At 46.1% G+C, this 19,231-nt stretch overlaps 1 protein-coding gene across 9 annotated transcripts in view; it reads right to left on the bottom strand.

The window, feature by feature from the left end:
- KMO (kynurenine 3-monooxygenase) overlaps positions 1-19,231 on the bottom strand; it is a 622,272-nt gene that overhangs the window by 210,891 nt on the left and 392,150 nt on the right. The window lies entirely within an intron of this gene.

Here is a 19,231-nt window from a genome sequence, read left to right as displayed (position 1 = left end):
ATCATTCTGATTCTGAGATGTTTTTTCGTGACATATTCTACTTTAACATGGTGGTAAATTTTTGTGGTAACTTGCATCCTTTCCTTGTGAAAAATCCTAAAATTTGATGACAAATTTGAAAATTTAGCATTTTTCTAACTTTGAAGCTCTCTGCTTGTAAGGAAAATGTATATTACAAATAAAAAATTTTTTTATTCACATATACAATATGTCTACTTTATGTCTGCATCATAAAAGTGACGAGTTTTTACTTTTGGAAGACACCAGAGGGCTTCAAAGTTCAGCAGCAATTTTCCAATTTTTCACAAAATTTTCAAACTCACAATTTTTCAGGGACCAGTTCAGGTTTGAAGTGGATTTGAAGGGTCTTCATATTAGAAATACCCCACAAAAGACCCCATTATAAAAACTGCACCCCCCAAAGTATTCAAAATGACATTCAGTCATCATTTTAACCCTTTAGGTGTTTCACAGTAATAGAAGCAAAGTGAAGGAGAAAATTCACAATCTTCATTTTTTACACTCGCATGTTCTTGTAGACCCAATTTTTGAATTTTTACAAGGGGTAAAAGGAGAAAATGTATACTAATATTTGTAGCCCAATTTCTCTTGAGTAAGCACATACCTCATATGTCTATGTAAATTGTTCGGCGGGCGCAGTAGAGGGCTCAGAAGGGAAAGAGCGACAAGGGGATTTTGGAGAGTACGTTTTTCTGAAATGGTTTTTGGGGGGCATGTTGCATTTAGGAAGCCCCTATGGTGCCAGAACAGCAAAAAACCCTCACATGGCATACCATTTTGGAAACTAGACCCCTTGAGGAACATAACAAGGAATAAAGTGAGCCTTAATACCCCACAGGTGTTTCACGACTTTTGCATATGTAAAAAAAAAAATTTATTTTTTCACTAAAATGTGTTTCCCCCCAAATTTCAAATGTTTCCAAGGGTTAATAGCAGGAAATACCCCCCAATATTTGTAACCCCTTCTCTTCTGAGTATGGAGGTACCCCATAAGTTGACCTGAAGTGCACTATGGGCAAACTACAATGCTCAGAAGAGAAGGAGTCATATTTGGCTTTTTGAGAGCAAATTTTGCTCGGGGGGCATGTCGCATTTAGGAAGCCCCTATGGTGCCAGAACAGCAAAAAAAAACACATGGCATACCATTTTGGAAACTAGACCCCTTGAGGAATGTAACAAGGAATAAAGTGAGCCTTATTACCCCACAGGTGTTTCACGACTTTTGCATATGTAAAAAAAAAAAAAAAAATTTCCACTAAAATGTGTGTTTCCCCCCAAATTTCACATTTTTGCAAGGGTTAATAGCAGGAAATACCCCCCAATATTTGTAACCCCTTCTCCTCTGAGTATGGAGGTACCCCATAAGTTGACCTGAAGTGCACTATGGGCGAACTACAATGCTCAGAAGAGAAGGAGTCATATTTGGCTTTTTGAGAGCAAATTTTGCTCGGGGGGCATATCGCATTTAGGAAGCCCCTATGGTGCCAGAACAGCAAAAAAAAACCACATGGCATACCATTTTGGAAACGAGACCCCTTGAGGAACGTAACAAGGGATACAGTGAGCATTTGCCCCCCACTGGTGTCTGACAGATCTTTGGAACAGTGGGCTGTACAAGTTTTCATTTTCACGGACCACTGTTCCAAAGATCCGTCAGACACCTGTGGGGGGTAAATTCTCACTGCACCCCTCATTACATTCCGTGAGGGGTGTCATTTCCGAAATGGGGTCACATGTGGGGTTTTGTTTTTTTTTGCGTTTGTCAAAACCGCTGTAACAATCAGCCACCCCTGTGCAAATCACCTCAAATGTACATGGTGCACTCTCCCTTCTGGGCCTTGTTGTGTGCCCCCAGAGCACTTTGCGCTCACATATGGGGTATCTCTGTAGTCGGGAGAAATTGCGTTACAAATTTTGGGGGGCTTTTTTCCCTTTTACCTCTTGTGAAAATGTAAAGTATAGGGCAACATCAGCATGTTAGTGTAAAAAATTTAATTTTTTTACACTAACATTCTGGTGTAGACCCCAACATTTCCTTTTCATGAAGGGTTAAAGAAGAAAAAGCCCCCCAAACCTTGTAACGCAATTTCTCCCGAGTACGGCGATACCCCATATGTGGCCCTAAACTGTTGCCTTGAAATACGACAGGGCTCCAAAGTGAGAGCACCGTGCGCATTTGAGGCCTAAATTATGGATTTGCATAGGGGTGGACATAGGGGTATTCTACGCCAGTGATTCCCAAACAGGGTGCCTCCAGCTGTTGCAAAACTCCCAGCATGGGTGGACAGTCAACGGCTGTCCGGCAATACTGGGAGTTGTTGTTTTTCAACAGCTGGAGGCTCTGCTTTGGAAACAGTGGCGTACCGGACGTTCTTATTGGGGGAGGGGGGCTGTGTAGGGGTATGTGTATATGTAGTGTTTTTAACTTTTTATTTTATTTTGTGTTAGTGTAGTGTAGTGTTTTTAGGGTACAGTCACATGGGCGGGGGATTACAGCGAGTTTCCCAGCGCAAAATTTGCTGCATCTCAAGATGCGAGAAACCCACTGTAAAAGCCTTGCCCATGTGAATGTACCATGTACATTCACAGAGGGGGGGGGGGGGCACCAGCTGTTGCAAAACCACAATCTGAAGGGCCAGATGTTGCTGAACTAAAACTCCCAGCATGCCTGGACAGTCAGTGCATGCTGGGAGTTGTAGTTTTGCAACAGCTGGAAGAGCACAGATTGGAGACCATTATACAATGGTCTCCAAACGGGGGCCCTCCAGATGTTGCAAAACTACAACTCCCAGCATGCCCAGACAGCCAAAGGCTGTCTAGGCATGCTGGGAGTTGTAGTTTTCAGACTCCTAGAAGCAGCAGTGAAGATCTTCACTGCTGCCTCTGAGGACCACATACTTACCCGTCGCTGCTCGTCCACGTGGCCGGTCCCGCGCTGCTCCTCGGTCCCGCCGCTGGATCTGGTAAGGCTGCCGGTCCCCTCGTGTTCCCCCACCTATGCTGCAGGTCCCCGCGAGCCCCCGCAGCCATCGTCCCCCGTTCTGCCCGACTTCCAGGGGCGGGCAGTGCGGGGGATCTGAATTTTCACCCCAGATCACTGTGATTGGTCCACAGGGACCCATCACAGTGATCGCTGACCAGGACCATCAATGGATGGTCCTGGGGGTGAAGCAGAAGTTGTCCCCTGCTGGAAACAGCGGGACTTCTGCCAGTTAACCCATGCGATGCTGCGCATCGCCGGGTTAACTGAATGTCATTTATAAACGCCGGGATGCGCGAACGCACTGCACAACCCGGCGTTTATATATGACATTCTGCGGGAAGGGGTTAAATAACATTTTATATTCATGTATAATTTATTTTAATTGTATTTGCAATTTTATCTATACTATATTTTTGTAGGGAGTGCCGTGGCTCTACAAGGGCCCTGTAAGTCACGGTACTTACCACGTCTTACAAACAATTTGATTACTATAATTAATAAATATCATCATTTTACATATTCAGCCAGTTGTGCCCATACATCATTTACCCTGAGCCCCAATTCTTTCTTGTAAATTAGCACTATTTTCGTTCACCTTGGGTATAGGTGATATTTTTGGGTAGCCCGGGTTGCTATTGGTTACGGTGAGAACAAAGAGCCACTCCAAATCCTCCTTATAACCTAATTTACAAATCTGTTTAACTTTCTGGAGCCAGTTGATATATATAAAAAAAGTTTTTTCCTGGAATACCCCTTTAAGGGGTTAACCAAAGTGAAAGGAAGTAAAGCTTCTTGGAGAATTCAGTTCAAGGTTTTCTGTAGCCTCGTTTATGATATTTAGAGATTCTTTGGTGTCTGGTATTGTGCCGAGGAACTGGCACAAGGCAAATGTGGTATCTTCAATAAAGGGCTCTAAGTCTTCATCAGGTTCATTGTCTGATGTGGCAAGTGAGTCTCTACTCCATAATCCCCAATACCATATAAAACTAACAACAGATTAGCATCAAGGTGAATAGATGATTAATTAGTTGAATGTAATGTTCCTTATACATGTACTCAGTAGCCTCATTTAGGTCAATACTCATGAGCTAACCATCCTGGTAGCTCATTTCTGTCTCGGGGTCCAATGAACCGACACACAAAATATTCACCACCAATATTTTACCCCTTAAGGACCACAGACGTATGAGTACGTCCCTGCGCCCTGGGTCTTAAGGACCAGGGACGTACTCATACGTCCGTGGGAATTCCGGCCCCTGCCGCGCGCCGGGCGGGGACCGGGCCGGGGTGACTGCTGATATCTATCAGCAGGCACCCCGCGCAAATGCCCAGGGGGGTCATCAGACCCCCCCATGTCGGAATTCACACTTGCGATTTGCGGCTATTCCGGGTCATATACCCGGAAAATAAAGGGAATCGCTGATGTCCTAGACACCCACGATCCCCTTGAAGCAATAGGAGTGAGGTGGCAGAGGTGCCACCCCTCCTATCTCTGCTATTGGTGGTCTAGACGCGACCACCAATAGCAGATCGGGGGCGGAGGGCTTTACTTTCGGTTTCTCCGTTCTGCCCACCCACAATAGGCGGGGCAGGACGGGGAAACTGACAGGGACCGGCGCCGAAGATCCACTTACCCGTCGGCGACAGCAGCGGGCGACGATCGGCGGAAGAAGAGGACGGCGACGCAGCTCCCTGGATCCGACAGAAGCCGGTGAGTTACTTAGCAACATCTGGAGGGCTACAGTCTGAGACCACTATAGTGGTCTCGAAACTGTAACCCTCCAGATGTTGCAAAACTGCAACTCCCAGCATGCCTAGAGAGCTGTTTATGCATACTGGGAGTTGCAGTTTTGCAACAGCTGGAGGTCTACAGTTTGAGACCACTGCACAGTGATCTCTATACTGTGCACCTCCATATCTTGCAAAACTACAACTCCCAGAATGCCCACATAGCAGTTTGCTGTCTGGGCATGCTGGGAGTTGTAGTTTTGCAACATCTGGAGTGGAGGTCCAGAGTTTGGAGACCACTGTGCAGTGGTCTCTAAACTATAGCTCTCCAGATGTTGCAAAACTGCAACTCCCAGCATGCCTAAACAGCAAACAGCTGTCTCTGCATGCTGGGAGTTGTAGTTGTGTACCTCCAGCTGTTGCATAACTACATCTCCCAGCATGCCTTTCGGCGATCAGTACATGCTGGGAGTTGAAGTTTTGCAACAGCTGGACGCACACTGGTTGGAAAATACTGAGTTAGGTAACAGAACCTAACTGAAGGTTTTCCAACCAGTGTGCCTCCAGCTGTTGCAAAAGTACAACTCCCAACATGCACGGTCTGTCAGTACATGCTAGGAGTTGTAGTTTTGAAACAGCTGGAGGTTTGCCCCCCCCCCCCCCCCCCCATGTGAACGTACAGGGTACATTCACACGGGCGGGTTTACAGTAAGTTTACTACTTCAAGTATGAGCTGCGGCAAATTTTTCACCGCAGCTCAAACTCCGAGCGGTAAATTCACTGTAAACCTCCGCCAGTGTGAACGTACCCTAAAAACACTACACTACACTAAAACATAATAAAGAGTAAAACACTACATATACACCCCCTTACACTGTCCCCCCAATAAAAATAAAAAACGTATTGTACGGCAGTGTTTCCAAAACAGAGCCTCCAGCTGTTGCAAAACAACAACTCACAGCCACTGACTGTCCAGGCATGCTGGGTGTTTAGCAACAGCTGGAGGCACCCTGTTTGGGAATCACTGGCGTAGAATACCCCTATGTCCACCCCTATGCAATCCCTAATTTAGTCCTTAAATGCGCATGGCGCTCTCTCACTTCAGAGCCCTGTCGTATTTCAAGGAAACAGTTTAGGGCCACATATGGGATATCTCCGTACTCGGGAGAAATTGCACTACTAATTTTGGGGGCTTTTTTTCCTTTTACACCTTATGAAAAAGAAAAGTTGGGGTAAAATTTTTTTTTACACTAACATGCTGGTGTTGTCCTTTACTTTTTATTTTCACGAGAGGTAAAAGGAAAAAAAGCCCCCCAAAATTTGTAACGCAATTTCTCCTGAGTACAGAAATACCCCATATCTAGGCGTAAAATGTTCTGCGGACGCACAACAAGGCTCAGGAGTGAGAGCGCACTATGTACATTTGAGGCCTAAATTGGTGATTTGCACAGGGGTGGCTGATTTTACAGCGGTTCTGACATAAACCCAAAAAAATAAATACCCACATGTGACCCCATTTTGGAAACGACACCCCTCACGGAATGTAACAAGAGGTATAGTGAGCCTGAACAACCCACAGGTGTTTGACAAATTTTCATTAAAGTTGGATGGGAAAATGAAAAAAAAAATTTTTTTTCACTAAAATGCCGGTGTCACCCTAAATTTTTCATTTTCACAAGGGAAAATAGGAAAAAAGCCCCTCCAAATTTGTAACCCCATTTCTTCTGAGTTAGAACATACCCCATATGTGGATGTAAAGTGCTCTATGGGTGCACTACAATGCTCAGAAGAGAAGGAGCGCCATTGGGATTTTGAAGAGAAAATTTGTCCGGAATTGAAGGCCACTTGTGTTTACAAAGCCCCCATGGTACCAGAACAATGGACCCCCCCCCCCCCACATGTGTCCCCATTTTGGAAACTACACCCCTCATGTAATGTAATAAGGGGTACAGTGAGCATTTACGACCCACAGGTGTCTGACAGATTTTTGGAACAGTGATCCATAAAAATGAAAAATTTAATTTTCCATTTGCACAGCCCACTGTTCCAAAGATCTGTCAAACGCCAGTGGGGTGTAAATGCTCACTGCACCACTTATTAAATTCTGTGAGGGGTGCAGTTTCCAAAATAGGGTCACATGTGGGGGGGTCCACTGTTCTGGCACCACAGGGGGCTTTGTAAATGCACATGGCCCCTGACTACCATTCCAAACGAATTCTCTTTCCAAAAGCTCAATGGTGCTCCTTCTCTTCTGAGCATTGTAGTTCGCCCGTAGTGCACTTCAGGTCAACTTATGGGGTACCTCCATACTCAGAAGAGATGAGGTTACAAATTTTGGGGGGTATTTTCTGCTATTAACCCTTGCAAAAATTTGAGATTTGGGGGGAAACACACATTTTAGTGAAAAAATATATATTGTTTTTTGCATATGCAAAAGTCGTGAAACACCTGTGGGCTATTAAGGTTCACTTTACCCCTTGTTACGTTCCTCAAGGGGTCTAGTTTCCAAAATGGTATGCCATGTGTTTTTTTTTGCTGTTCTGGCACCATAGGGGCTTCCTAAATGCAACATGCCCCCCAAAAACCATTTAAAAAAAACGTACTCTCCAAAATCCCCTTGTCGCTCCTTCGCTTCTGAGCCCTCTACTGTGCCCGCTGAACAATTTACATAGACATATGAGGTATGTCCTTACTCGAGAGAAATTGAGCTACAAATATAAGTGTCACGATGCCGGCTGGCAGGTGGTGGATCCTCTGTGCCAGAGAGGGATTGGCGTGGACCGTGCTAGAGGATCGGTTCTAAGTCACTACTGGTTTTCACCAGAGCCCGCCGCAAAGCGGGATGGTCTTGCTGCGGCGGTAGTGACCAGGTCGTATCCCCTAGCAACGGCTCAACCTCTCTGGCTGCTGAAGATAGGCGCGGTACAAGGGAGTAGACAGAAGCAAGGTCGGACGTAGCAGAAGGTCGGGGCAGGCAGCAAGGATCGTAGTCAGGGGCAACGGCAGAAGGTCTGGAATCACAGGCAAGGAACACACAAGGAACGCTTTCACTGGCACTAGGGCAACAAGATCCGGCGAGGGAGTGAAGGGGAAGTGAGGTGATATAGGGAAGTGCACAGGTGTAAACACTAATTGGAACCACTGCACCAATCAGCGGTGCAGTGGCCCTTTAAATCGCAAAGACCCGGCGCGCGCGCGCCCTAGGGAGCGGGGCCGCGCGCGCCGGGACAGAACTGACGGGGAGCGAGTCAGGTACGGGAGCCGGGGTGCGCATCGCGAGCGGGCGCTACCCGCATCGCGAATCGCATCCCGGCCGGAGGTGGTAACGCAGCGCCCCGGGTCCGTGGAACCGACCGGGGCGCTGCAGTGAGGGAAGTGTAGCGAGCGCTCCGGGGAGGAGCGGGGACCCGGAGCGCTCGGCGTAACAGTACCCCCCCCCTTGGGTCTCCCCCTCTTCTTGGGGCCTGAGAACCTGAGGATCAGACTTTTGTCCAGGATATTGTCCTCAGGTTCCCAGGACCTCTCTTCTGGACCACAACCCTCCCAATCCACTAAAAAAAAAGTTTTTCCTCTGACCTTTTTTGAGGCTAAGATCTCTTTGACAGAGAAGATGTCCGAGGAGCCGGAAACAGGAGTGGGAGGAACAGATTTAGGAGAAAAACGGTTGAGGATGAGAGGTTTAAGAAGAGAGACGTGAAAGGCATTAGGGATACGAAGAGAAGGAGGAAGAAGAAGTTTGTAAGAGACAGGATTAATTTGACACAAAACTTTAAAAGGACCAAGATAGCGTGGTCCCAACTTATAGCTCGGGACACGGAAACGGACATATTTAGCGGAGAGCCATACCTTGTCTCCAGGGGAAAAAATGGGAGGAGCTCTTCTTTTCTTATCTGCGAATCTCTTCATGCGAGAAGAAGCCTGTAAGAGAGAATTTTGGGTCTCTTTCCATATGGTGGAAAGATCACGAGAAATTTCATCCACAGCGGGCAGACCAGAGGGCAAGGGGGTAGGGAGGGGGGGAAGAGGGTGACGGCCGTACACCACGAAAAACGGAGATTTGGAGGAAGATTCAGAGATTCTGAAATTATACGAGAATTCGGCCCAAGGTAGAAGATCTGCCCAGTCATCCTGGCGGGAGGAAACAAAATGTCGTAAATAGTCACCCAAGATCTGGTTAATTCTCTCTACTTGTCCATTGGATTGAGGATGGTATGCAGAAGAAAAATTTAATTTAATCTTGAGTTGTTTACAGAGAGCCCTCCAGAATTTAGACACAAATTGGACGCCTCTATCCGAGACGATCTGTGTAGGCAACCCGTGAAGACGAAAAATGTGTACAAAAAATTGTTTAGCCAACTGAGGCGCTGAAGGAAGACCAGGAAGAGGGATGAAATGTGCCATTTTGGAGAATCGATCAACGACCACCCAAATAACAGTGTTGCCATGGGATGGGGGTAAGTCAGTAATAAAATCCATACCAATCAGAGACCAAGGTTGTTCGGGGACAGGTAGAGGATGAAGAAAACCAGCGGGCTTCTGGCGAGGAGTCTTATCCCGGGCACAGATAGTGCAGGCTCGCACAAAGTCCACCACATCAGTCTCTAGAGTCGGCCACCAATAGAAGCGAGAGATGAGTTGCACAGATTTCTTAATGCCCGCATGACCTGCGAGATGGGAGGAGTGACCCCATTTGAGGATCCCAAGGCGTTGGCGTGGAGAAACAAAGGTCTTTCCTGGAGGAGTTTGCCTGATGGAGGCTGGAGAAGTGGAAATCAGGCAGTCAGGAGGAATGATGTGTTGAGGAGAGAGTTCAATTTCAGAGGCATCTGAGGAACGAGAGAGAGCATCGGCCCTAATGTTCTTATCAGCAGGCCGAAAGTGAATTTCAAAATTAAATCGGGCAAAGAACAGAGACCACCTGGCCTGACGAGGATTCAGCCGTTGGGCAGACTGGAGGTAGGAGAGGTTCTTGTGATCGGTGTAAATAATAACTGGAAATCTTGATCCCTCCAGCAGATGCCTCCATTCCTCAAGTGCTAATTTAATGGCTAGAAGCTCTCGATCCCCGATGGAGTAGTTCCTCTCCGCCGGAGAGAAGGTCCTGGAAAAAAAACCACAAGTAACAGCATGCCCGGAAGAGTTTTTTTGTAGAAGGACAGCTCCAGCTCCCACTGAGGAGGCATCAACCTCCAATAGGAAGGGTTTAGATGGGTCAGGTCTGGAGAGCACGGGAGCCGAAGAAAAGGCAGACTTGAGTCGTTTAAAGGCGTCTTCCGCTTGAGGAGGCCAAGACTTGGGATCGGCATTTTTTTTTGTTAAAGCCACAATAGGAGCCACAATGGTAGAAAAATGTGGAATAAATTGCCTGTAATAATTGGCGAACCCCAAAAAACGTTGGATGGCACGGAGTCCGGAGGGGCGTGGCCAATCTAAGACGGCAGAGAGTTTATCTGGGTCCATTTGTAGTCCCTGGCCAGAGACCAAGTATCCTAGAAAAGGAAGAGATTGGCATTCAAACAGACATTTCTCTATTTTGGCATAGAGTTGATTATCACGAAGTCTCTGAAGAACCATACGGACATGCTGGCGGTGTTCTTCAAGATTGGCAGAAAAAATCAGGATATCGTCCAGATATACAACAACACAGGAGTATAGGAGATCACGAAAAATTTCATTAACAAAGTCTTGGAAGACGGCAGGGGCGTTGCATAGACCAAAGGGCATGACCAGATACTCAAAGTGTCCATCTCTGGTGTTAAATGCCGTTTTCCATTCATCCCCCTCTCTGATGCGGATGAGATTATAAGCACCTCTTAAGTCCAGTTTGGTAAAAATATGGGCACCTTGGAGACGATCAAAGAGTTCAGAGATGAGGGGTAGGGGGTAGCGGTTCTTAACCGTGATTTTATTAAGACCGCGGTAGTCAATGCAAGGACGTAGAGAGCCATCTTTTTTGGACACAAAGAAAAATCCGGCTCCGGCAGGAGAGGAGGATTTACGGATAAAGCCCTTTTTTAAATTTTCTTGGACGTATTCAGACATGGCAAGAGTCTCTGGGACGGACAGAGGATAGATTCTGCCCCGGGGTGGAGTAGTGCCCGGGAGGAGGTCAATGGGACAATCATAAGGCCTGTGAGGAGGTAGAGTCTCAGCTTGTTTTTTGCAAAAAACGTCCGCAAAGTCCATATAGGCCTTAGGGAGACCGGTTACATGAGGAAGCACAGGGACACGGCAAGGTTTACTGGGAACCGGTTTTAAGCAGTCCTTGGAACAAGAGGGCCCCCAACTCTTGATCTCCCCAGTGGACCAATCCAGGATTGGGGAATGGAGTTGAAGCCAGGGAAGTCCAAGAAGGATTTCAGAAGTGCAATTGGGGAGGACCAACAGTTCAATCCTCTCGTGATGAGATCCGATGCACATTAGAAGGGGCTCCGTGCGGAAACGTATAGTACAGTCCAATCTTTCATTGTTTACACAATTGATGTAGAGGGGTCTGGCGAGACTGGACACCGGGATGTTGAACCTGTTGACGAGAGAGGCCAAGATAAAATTTCCTGCAGATCCAGAGTCCAAGAAGGCCACAGCAGAGAAGGAGAAGGCAGAGGCAGACATCCGCACAGGCACAGTAAGACGTGGAGAAGCAGAGTAGACATCAAGGACTGTCTCACCTTTGTGCGGAGTCAGCGGACGTCTTTCCAGGCGGGGAGGACGGATAGGACAATCCTTCAGGAAGTGTTCGGTACTAGCACAGTACAGGCAGAGATTCTCCATGCGGCGTCGTGTCCTCTCTTGGGGTGTCAGGCGAGACCGGTCGACCTGCATAGCCTCCACGGCGGGAGGCACAGGAACAGGTTGCAGGGGACCAGAGGAGAGAGGAGCCGGGGAGAAGAAACGCCTCGTGCGAACAGAGTCCATATCCTGGCGGAGCTCCTGACGCCGTTCGGAAAAACGCATGTCAATGCGAGTGGCAAGATGGATGAGTTCATGTAGGTTAGCAGGGATTTCTCGTGCGGCCAGAACATCTTTAATGTTGCTGGATAGGCCTTTTTTAAAGGTCGCGCAGAGTGCCTCATTATTCCAGGATAATTCTGAAGCAAGGGTACGGAACTGTACGGCATACTCGCCAACGGAAGAATTACCCTGGACCAGGTTCAACAGGGCAGTCTCAGCAGAAGAGGCTCGGGCAGGTTCCTCAAAGACACTTCGAATTTCCGAGAAGAAGGAGTGTACAGAGGCAGTGACGGGGTCATTGCGGTCCCAGAGCGGTGTGGCCCAAGCCAGGGCTTTTCCAGACAGCAGGCTGACTACGAAAGCCACCTTAGACCTTTCAGTGGGGAACTGGTCCGACATCATCTCCAAGTGTAATGAACATTGGGAAAGAAAGCCACGGCAAAACTTAGAGTCCCCATCAAATTTATCCGGCAAGGATAGTCGTATTCCAGAAGCGGCCACTCGCTGCGGAGGAGGTACAGGAGCTGGCGGAGGAGATGATTGCTGGAGCTGTGGTAGTAACTGTTGTAGCATAACAGTCAGTTGAGACAGCTGTTGGCCTTGTTGCGCAATCTGTTGTGACTGCTGGGCGACCACCGTGGTGAGGTCAGCGACAACTGGCAGAGGAACTTCAGCGGGATCCATGGCCGGATCTACTGTCACGATGCCGGCTGGCAGGTGGTGGATCCTCTGTGCCAGAGAGGGATTGGCGTGGACCGTGCTAGAGGATCGGTTCTAAGTCACTACTGGTTTTCACCAGAGCCCGCCGCAAAGCGGGATGGTCTTGCTGCGGCGGTAGTGACCAGGTCGTATCCCCTAGCAACGGCTCAACCTCTCTGGCTGCTGAAGATAGGCGCGGTACAAGGGAGTAGACAGAAGCAAGGTCGGACGTAGCAGAAGGTCGGGGCAGGCAGCAAGGATCGTAGTCAGGGGCAACGGCAGAAGGTCTGGAATCACAGGCAAGGAACACACAAGGAACGCTTTCACTGGCACTAGGGCAACAAGATCCGGCGAGGGAGTGAAGGGGAAGTGAGGTGATATAGGGAAGTGCACAGGTGTAAACACTAATTGGAACCACTGCACCAATCAGCGGTGCAGTGGCCCTTTAAATCGCAAAGACCCGGCGCGCGCGCGCCCTAGGGAGCGGGGCCGCGCGCGCCGGGACAGAACTGACGGGGAGCGAGTCAGGTACGGGAGCCGGGGTGCGCATCGCGAGCGGGCGCTACCCGCATCGCGAATCGCATCCCGGCCGGAGGTGGTAACGCAGCGCCCCGGGTCCGTGGAACCGACCGGGGCGCTGCAGTGAGGGAAGTGTAGCGAGCGCTCCGGGGAGGAGCGGGGACCCGGAGCGCTCGGCGTAACAATAAGTATACATTTTCTCCTTTTACCCCTTATAAAAATAAAAAAATTGCGTTTACAAGAACATGCGAGTGTAAAAAATGAAGCTTGTGAATTTTCTCCTTCACTTTGCTGCTATTCCTGTGAAACACCTAAAGGGTTAAAACACCTACTAAATGTCATTTTGAATACTTTCGGGGGTGCAGTTTTTATAATGGGGTAATTTGTGGGGTATTTCTAATATGAAGACCCTTTAAATCCACTTCAAACCTGAACTGGTCCCTGAAAAATAGTGAGTTTGAAAATTTTGTGAAAAATTGGAAAATTGCTGCTGAACTTTGAAGCCCTCTGATGTCTTCCAAAAGTAAAAACATGTCAATTTTATGATTCAAACATAAAGTAGACATATTGGAAATGTGAATTAAAAAAAAATTCTTTTGAATATCCATTTTCCTTACAAGCAGAGAACTTCAAAGTTAGAAAAATGCAAAATTTTAAAATTTTTCATCAAATTTGGGGATTTTTCACCAAGAAAGGATGCAAGTTACCACAAAATGTTACCACTATGTTAAAGTAGAATATGTCACGAATAAACAATCTCGGAATCAGAATGATAACTAAAAGCATTCCAGAGTTATTAATGTTTAAAGTGACAGTGGTCAGATGTGCAAAAAACGCTCTGGTCCTAAGGTGTAAAATGGCCTGGTCCTTAAGGGGTTAAAGGGGTATTCCAGGCCAAAACTTTTTTTTATATATCAACTGGCTCCGGAAAGTTAAACAGATTTGTAAATGACTTCGATTAAAAAATCTTAATCCTTGCAATAGTTATTGGCTTCTGAAGTTGAGTTGTTTTTTTCTGTCTAACTGCTTTCTGATGACTCACGTCCCGGGAGCTGTGCAGTTCCTATGGGGATATTCTCCCATCATGCACAGCTCTGGGGACGTGACATCATCATTGAGCAATTAGACAGAAAATTTCAACAGCTGATAACTATTGAAAGGATTAAGATTTTTTAATAGAAGTAATTTACAAATCTGTTTAACTTTCCGGAGCCAGTTGATATATATATATATATATATATATATATATATATATATATATAAACTTTTTTCCTGGAATACCCCTTTAACTACAGATGAAACCTAACTAAACTAAATAGTGTATTTAGGTATGAAACTGGTATTACAGCTCAATCAAATAAATGCTGTATAAGTGAACCCATGTGGGTTAAGGGTTTTTAAACTAAAGATCCAGTTAGACGCCTCCCTAAGGAGAATATTGTCCAAATTTCCACCACTTGGACCAAGTTTAATCTGTCTCAAACCCCAGAATTTCAAATTCTTAAGGTCACCACCATGCACCTTTCTTATATGTCGGGCTATTGGTGTATCGCCACCTGTCCGGGTGCCGCTCAGATATTTCGAGATACGTCTCCTAAATTATTGCAGAGTTTTCCTTTATATACAATTTCGGGCATGTAGATGTGCACGCATATACTAACTATGCCTGCAATCTTACAATGAATGAAATCATACAATTTGTAAACTCGACCATCCGCCAGATTGGTAAATTCTTTTCGGCGTGCTACAAAAGGGCATAAAGAGCATTGTCCACATAGGCATGTGCCCATATTGGATTCCTTAACCAGGTATCCTTTCTACTAATTTGAAAATGACTGTGGACCATCAGGTCTCTCAAATTCGGACCTCTTCGATATGTGATATTGGGATGTGTGTGTAATACTGTGATACTCATCGGCTCTTAACCCCTTAAGGACCAAGCCCATTTTGGCCTTAAGGACCAGAGCGTTTTTTGCACATCTGACCACTGTCACTTTAAACATTAATAACTCTGGAATGCTTTTAGTTATCATTCTGATTTCGAGAATGTTTTTTCGTGACATATTCTACTTTAACGTGGTGGTAAATTTTTGTGGCAACTTGCATCCTTTCTTGGTGAAAAATCCCAAAGTTTGATGAAAAATTTGAAAATTTAGCATTTTTCTAACTTTGAAGCTTTCTGCTTGTAAGGAAAATGTATATTACAAATTAAAAAAAATTTGATTCACATATACAATATGTCTACTTTATGTTTGCATCATAAAATTGATGAGTTTTTACTTTTGGAAGACATCAGAGGGCTTCAAATTTCCGCAGCAATTTTCCACAAGATTTTCAAACTCACAATTTTTCAGCGACCAGTTCAAGTTTGAAGTGGATTTGAAGGGTCTTCATATTAGAAATACCCCACAAATGACCCCATTATAAAAACTGCACCCCCAAAGTATTAAAAATGACATTCAGTCAGCGTTTTAACCCTTTAGGTGTTTCACAGGAATAGCAGCAAAGTGAAGGAGAAAATTCACAATCTTCATTTTTTACACTCGCATGTTCTTATGGACCCAATTTTTTTATTTTTACAAGGGGTAACAGGAACAAAATTATACTTATATTTGTAGCCCAATTTCTCTTGAGTAAGGGCATACCTCATATCTCTATGTAAAGTGTTCGGCGGGCGCAGTAGAGGGCTCAGAAGCGAAGGAGCGACAAGGGGATTTTGGAGAGTGAGTTTTTCTGAAATGGTTTTTTAGGGGGCATGTTGCATTTAGGAAGCCCCTATGGTGCCAGAACAGCAAAAAAAAAGCACATGCCATACCATTTTGGAAACTAGACCCCTTGAGGAACATAACAAGGAATAAAGTGAGCCTTAATACCCCACAGGTGTTTCACGACTTTTGCATGTGTAAAAAAAATATTTTTTTTTCACTAAAATGTGTGTTTCCCTACAAATTTCACATTTTTGCAAGGGTTAATAGCAGAAAATACCCCCCAAAATTTGTAACCCCATCTCTTCTGAGTATGGAGACACCCCATAAGTTGACCTGAAGTGCACTACGGGCGAACTACAATGCTCAGAAGAGAAGGAGTCATATTTGGCTTTTTGAGAGCAAATTTTGGTCGGGGGGCATGTCGCATTTAGGAAGCCCCTATGGTGCCAGAACAGCAAAAATAAAAACACATGGCATACCATTTTGGAAACTAGACCCCTTGAGGAACGTAACAAGGAATTAAGTGAGCCTTAATACCCCACATGGGTTTCACGACTTTTGCATATGTAAAAAATGTTTTTCTTTTTTTACTAAAATGTGTGCTTCCCCCCAAATGTCACATTTTTGCAAGGGTTAATAGCAGAAAATACCTCCCAAAATTTGTAACCCCATCTCTTCTGAGTATGGAGGTACCCCATAAGTTGACCTGAAGTGCACTACGGGCGAACTACAATGCTCAGAAGAGAAGGAGTCATATTTGGCTTTTTGAGAGCAAATTTTTCTCGGGGGGCATGTTGCATTTAGGAAGCCCCTATGGTGCCAGGACAGCAAAAAAAAAAAAAAAAACACATGGCATACCATTTTGGAAACTAGACCCCTTGAGGAGCATAACAAGGGTTACAGTGAGCATTTACCCCCCACTGGTGTCTGACAGATCTTTGGAACAGTGGGCTGTACAAAATTTTTCATTTTCACCGAACACTGTTCCAAAGATCTGTCAGACACCAGTGGGGTGTAAATTCTGATTGCACCCCTTATTACATTCCGTGAGGGGTGTAGTTTCTAAAATGGGGTCACATGTGTTTTTTTTTTTTTTTGCGTTTGTTAAAACCGCTGTAACAATCAGCCACCCGTGTGCAAATCCCCTCAAATGTACATGGTGCACTCTCCCTTCTGGGCTTGCTGTGCGCCCCCAGAGCACTTTGTGGCCACATATGGGGTATCTCCGTACTCAGGAGAAATTGCGTTACAAATTTTTTTTTTCCCTTTTACCTCTTGTGAAAATGTAAAGTATGGGGCAACACCAGCATGTTAGTGTAAAAATTTTTATTTTTTTACACTATCATTCTGGTGTAGACCCCAACATTTCCTTTTCATAAAGGGTTAAAGGAGAAATAGCCCCCCAAACCTTGTAACACAATTTCTCCCGAGTACGGCGATACCCCATATGTGGTCCTAAACTGTTGACTTGAAATATGACAGGGCTCCAAAGTGAGAGCGCCATGCGCATTTGAGGACTATATTAGGGATTTGCATAGGGGTGGACATAGGGGTATTCTATGCCAGTGTTTCCCAAACAGGGTGCCTCCAGCTGTTGCTAAACTCCCAGCATGCCTGGACAGTCAATGGCTGTCCGGCAATACTGGGAGTTGCTGTTTTGCAACAGCTGGAGGCTCGGCTTTGGAAACAGTGGCGTACCGGACGTTCTTATTGGGGGGGTACTGTGTAGGGGTATGTGTATATGTAGTGTTTTTAACTTTTTATTTTATTTTGTGGTAGTGTAGTGTTTTTAGGGTACAGTCACACGGGCGGGGGATTACAGCGAGTTTCCCAGCGCAAAATTTGCTGCATCTCAAACTTGCAGCAAGAAGTCCACTGTAAAACCCTCGCCCGTGTGAATGTACCCTATACATTCACAGGGGGGGGGGGGGGGCACCAGCTGTTGCAAAACCACAACTCCCAGCATGCATGGTCTGTTATTGCATGCTGGGAGTTATAGTTTTGCAACAGCTGGAGGCACACAGGTTAGGAAACACTGAGTTTGAAACAGACAATGTTTCCCAACCAGTGTGTCTCCAATTGTTGAAAAACTACAACTCCCAGAATGCCCAGACAGCTGAAGGGCATGCTGGGAGTTGTAGTTTTGTAACATCTGGAGGGCCCCAGTTTGGAGACCATTGTATAATGGTCTCCAATCTGTGCTCTTCCAGCTGTTGCAAAACTACAACTCTCAACATGCACTGACTGTCCAGGCATGCTGGTAGTTGTAGTTCGGCAACATCTGAAGGGTCACATGTTGCTGAACTACAACTCCCAGCATGCATGGACAGTCAGTGCATGTTGAGAGTTGTAGTTTTGCAACAGCTGGAAGAGCACAGATTGGAGACCATTATACAATGGTCTCCAAACTGGGGCCCTCCAGATGTTGCAAAACTACAACTCCCAGCATGCCCAGACAGCCGAAGGCTGTCTGGGCATGCTGGGAGTTGTAGTTTTAAGACTCCTAGAAGCAGCAGTGAAGATCTTCACTGCTGCCTCTGAGGACCATGTACTTACCTGCCGGTCCTGCCGCTGATCCTCCACGTGGCCGGTCCCGCCGCTGCTCCTCGGTCCCGCCGCTGCTCATGGTAAGGCCGCCGGTCCCCAAGTGTTCCCCTCCTATGTTGCAGGTCCCTGCGAGCCCCCGCAGCCATCTTCCCCCGTTCTGCCCGACTTCCAGAACTTTCACCTCAGGTCACTGTGATTGGTCCACAGGGACCAATCACAGTGATCGCTGACCAGGACCATCAATGGATGGTCCTGGGGGATGAAGCAGAAGTTGTCCCCTGCTGGAAACAGCGGTACTTCTGCCAGTTAACCCGTGCAATGCTGCGCATCGCCGGGTTAACTGCGTGTCATATATATATAAGCCGTGATGCGCGAACTACCTGCACATTGCGGCTTATATATAAGCTACTCTGCGGGAAGGGGTTAATATTGGCCAATATCTCTTCATTACATTGAGTGCTTCATCTGACTTATTATTAAAAGTGCTGATGCATCGGATCACTTTGGTTATATCCCCTCCTGGTCGTGTCTTGTCTTGCAGTAGGTCAGTTCTAGAGGTGTTCCTAGCTCTATGAAGGGCTTTCTGGAGGCACTTTTTCAGGTAGCCTCTATCCTTGAACCATTTAAATAGTTTTCGTGACTCATGTTCAAAGGTAAATTCCTGAGAGCAATTACACCTCGCCCTCAAGAACTGACCTACTGAAATTCCCCAGGTACCTGCTGTTCCATTGTAAACATCGATGTTTGAATGCAGCCGCTATAGTCTATCCTAATGATGAGATCTAGAAAATTAATTGATTTGTGCCCATACAGCATACCAATCTCATTGTGATTTAAAACTGAAACAAAATTGTGAAAAAGCTGTCTACCACCATCCCACAAAATCAAAATATCATCAATGAAACGACCCCAGAAAAGAATAAGCTCTGTAAATGTAAATATTGGCCTCAGTGAAAACTATTGTGCACTGTATAAACCACATGGTCTGATCACTGCTAGTTTTACCCTATACAGTGGATTGAAAATAATAGATACTGCAGTCAGCCACTAGTACTACTCCAGCACATAGTACTGT

This window comes from Hyla sarda, chromosome 3, assembly GCF_029499605.1.
Source record: "Hyla sarda isolate aHylSar1 chromosome 3, aHylSar1.hap1, whole genome shotgun sequence".
In the NCBI taxonomy this organism is placed as follows: Eukaryota; Metazoa; Chordata; class Amphibia; order Anura; family Hylidae; genus Hyla; species Hyla sarda.
Note: the sequence above shows the minus strand (reverse complement) of the source record. Positions and strands in the feature narration are given on the sequence as shown.